We start from the raw sequence: 3,652 nt of genomic DNA, 5'->3' as shown, positions 1-3,652 counted from the left end.
CACGCTATAATAGGGCATTCCGCTACAACACAATCGGAACCTAAAGAAGAAAAGCATGACTACCCGATCTGTTTCCTCCTGAACGCTGATTGGCCAAAGATGGCGTGGCTGTGGCGGTCAACCAATGAGCGCGCAGAGGGAAACAGATCGAGTAGTCATGCTTTTCTTCTTTAGGTTCCGGTTGGCTTGCAGCGGAATACCCTATCCTTACAATCTATACTCAAAAGTACACGGCTGAGGCGAGTTGTAGACCCCTCGGGTCTATTAAATCGTACAAACGGCTTCATACCGAAAAATTGTAAAGGTAAAGGGAGTAGTACCTTCACCACACATTTGGCGTCAAACTACACTGTCCTCTGGGGCCTGGGTGCCCTACATTTTCCACAATCACTAAAACGTTGATTTTCACATTAACATCCGTCAAAATTAGAACTTTTACAGACGTGACGGAGAGGCGGGAAGCTCTTGACCAATCGGTAACGTTTGTTCTTCTTCCTCCGTCAGTCAAAATACACTATAAGTGCGCCAGGCGCGTCCATGGGCGCGTCGCAGCGTAACAGTGTTTCGTGAGATATCACGAAGCCTGTTACGCGAGACGTCAGCTGGCGTACATATGGCTGGTTTATGTGAAACTGTACTGTTAAATATGAAAAATAATCGGACTTTTCAAACTGGTTCCGGTCATGATTTTTCTGAGTTCTTCTCGAAACACGCAGAGCGTTAACCGTCTATGAAGCATTCCGGTAAGGCTCAAATGCAGAAGAATGCGAGGAACAAAAAAACGGAAGTCACCATGTTAAACAAAGCGATTTCCGTTTTCTTCATCCCCGCATTCTACTGCATTTCAGCTTTGCCGGAATCCTTCATTAGCGATACCACACTTGAGGTAAGGCTTGGGTGAAACTGGAAAAGTAGGGTGAAACACCGCTATTTTGAATTAAAACCCTCAACGCAAGTTGAATAGACGGTCAGTGGAGTAACGGGCTTCGCTGGCGCTCATCAAATAACGTCCTATTGTCAGTCAGGAGATATGCATGGTAAAGCAAGTAAACAATCGTAGAAGTCGTGGAACAGCAAAACAATAATCACTTGGGTTTCACATGGTGACCTCCAAGAGCTTGTTCGCCAAAACCTTCTCCATTGGCTTACTCTCAAAGTCACCCGAGACCGACAACCTAATAACACTCACCTTTCCTACTCCCTTCGGCTGCTGCAGGCCTCCGTGTAGAACAGCTGTCGGTCGCGCTCGGAGCGTCCCGCGCCGTCCGCTCGCAGGCACTGTCGCACCCAGACTGACCGCGCGGCGCTCGCTCGCATCAGGGCAGGCCGAGCGGCGGACAGGAGAAGGGGGAGGGGGGAGTGCGACTCAGCAGTCGGCGAACCGGTGGTGTAGCAGACCCGTGTGCCCGGATAGGGTGTTCCGCCGCAGGAAATCAGAAACCTAGGGAAGAAAAGCATGACTGTTCGATCCGTTTCGTTCTGCGCGCTCATTGCCTGACTGACACACCGACGTCATGGTCGACCAATAAAGCGTTCCGGTAAAGCTAAAAAGGAGAAGAATGAGGGGAACAACAAAACGGAAATCGCTACGCTGTAGCATAGTGACTTCCGTTTTCTTGTTCCCCGCACTCTTCTGCATTTCAGATTTACGGAATGCATGCATTATAGGGTGTTCAAGGCTATCTAAAACGGAAGTGGAAACGAACAAACACTGATTTATTTGTTTCCGTCTGTTCTGTATGAGAAGTAAAGCATTCCGGTAAAGCTGAAATGCAGAAGAATGTAGGGAACAAGAAAACAGAAGTCACCACGCTGAAGCATTGCGATTTCCGTTTTCTTCTTCCCCGCATTCTTCTGCATTAAAGCTTTACCGGAATGCTTAATTACCATGATCTATAGATTTGGTCCGATAGGGTATTTCACCCAGTTTAAACCGGATCCAAAGAAGAACATAAATGCTTCCTGAACGGTTCCCTTCCTGATGCTCATTGGCTAACGCGGACGAAGTCCTCGGACACGTCACTAGGGTCAAAGCACAGCCCTGGTGACGGGTCCACGGGCTAAACGCTCATCCAATAGGGTATTGGTCTAGAGCGCTGAGCGGAAGTAGAAGAACAAAAACGGAAGGTGGAAAGGCGCCCGCGCCGTCCCCCTCTCCTCCACTGGGCGGAGTGGGGGAGCGCCCGGGGAGAAGTGGAGGGCAGGCGGGGAGGAGTGCGGGCGCCTTTCCATCTTCCGTTTTTGTTCTTCTACTTCCGCTCAGCGCTCTAGACCAATACCCTATAAGCATTCCGGTAAAGCTGAAATGCAGAAGAATACGGGGAAGAAGGGAACGGAAATCGCTATGCTTTTAGGTGACTTCCGTTTTCTTGTTCCCCGCATTCTTCTGCATTTCAGCTTTACCGGAATGCTTAATAACCGCTTAGCCAGCGATACTCTCAGTTTGAAAATCGGGATGAAAATCTGGACCACTACCTACCGTAATGCTATGGCGCAGTTCACGGTCAGACGAACCGATCTAGAAGCCAAAAGGCTGAGATCCGATCAGCGCTATCCTCGACTCTCGTTTCCGGCGCTTGGCTTCTCCTGCATACCCTGTACTCCAAATGTGTCGACACTTCTCGACACAAATCTGTATCGAGTGGGCCGGATTGGCCGCTAACGCTACTCCGTTCCATTTCACACTAGAGTGTCCACGCATCAGTGGCGCCCAAACTATGGTCCAAGCGATGCACGTGCACAGGTACAAATCTATACAAGGTAGGTACATGAGAGGGAGAGAAAGGGGAGAAAGAGGAAGGAGAGGAGAGAAGGAGAAAGAGGAGGAAGGAGAGGAAAGAGGAGAGGAAAAAAGGAAAAGAGGCAGAAACAGGAGAGACTTTGAGTATAAGTATGGGGTATGGGGGTGCAAGGAGGGGCAGTCGCCATTTGCCACTGGCGGACGTCATCGTTCTCGTTTGCCGCTGGCCGCCTGCGCACCCTTCGGCAGCGCCGGTGTGTCATCCGCCGATAGGTGCCCTTAGTGTTACATCAGGCGTTCACAAGAAGACGCCCAGCACTCAAAAAAGGAAGAAGCATTTTCGTCATCTGCGTTCAATGTTTCCTTGTGAACATCTCCATTAGAAAGAAATTTGTCTATACCTATACTACATTATTGCTTTCTAGAAATTTAACAGTTTGGGGACGAATCCGCTATTGTGCCTGAAACATCTACAGTTGTCTTTTCCCGTTTAGAGTGTGACTGACATTACAGGAGTGAAAAGGAAACGGCACCAAAAAGGGTAGAAAAAAGGTAGCGAATCCCTCTCACAACCGCTCTTTTTGTCATGAAATGTCGAAAAAAAATTCTTGCTCACTTCGCTCGCGTTTAAACTAAAGTTTAAGACCGAACGACGTCAACAAGTGTGACAAACACAGTGCTCATAGGGAGGTGCCCGAGCCACCAACGCTGCAGTGAATGACAGAAGTGAACTGGCTGGAACTAAGGTGTAATGTAGATAGGTGGGCGCAAGCGCTCTCATTGGTGGATCTGACATGCGCAGAACCGACTGCGCATCTCCATGTCAACCACTGTCAGGCCAGCGCGCGCGCCGCCGAGTACTTAAAAGGGATTAAGGAGCCAGGAAAGACCCGGCACCGCCCCTCCGGAGGC

The 3,652-nt window shown here is 49.6% G+C and overlaps 1 protein-coding gene across 15 annotated transcripts in view; it reads right to left on the bottom strand.

The window, feature by feature from the left end:
- LOC113212294 (uncharacterized) overlaps positions 1-1,375 on the bottom strand; it is a 44,266-nt gene extending 42,891 nt beyond the window's left edge. For 12 of the 15 annotated variants that reach the window (XM_052271758.1, XM_052271760.1, XM_052271768.1 and 9 more), the window contains exon 1: positions 1,190-1,375. The gene's annotated coding sequence lies outside the window, so the exon portion shown is untranslated. The remainder of the gene's footprint in view (positions 1-1,189) is intronic. The other 3 variants (XR_008011635.1, XM_052271772.1, XM_052271764.1) reach the window with 3 other exon arrangements.
- Between the last annotated feature and the right edge of the window lie 2,277 nt (positions 1,376-3,652).

This window comes from Frankliniella occidentalis, unplaced genomic scaffold (assembly GCF_000697945.3).
Source record: "Frankliniella occidentalis isolate FOCC.00 unplaced genomic scaffold, Focc_3.1 Scaffold172, whole genome shotgun sequence".
In the NCBI taxonomy this organism is placed as follows: Eukaryota; Metazoa; Arthropoda; class Insecta; order Thysanoptera; family Thripidae; genus Frankliniella; species Frankliniella occidentalis.
The sequence above is the reverse complement of the archived record's forward strand: the minus strand, read 5'-3'. Positions and strand labels throughout refer to the sequence as shown.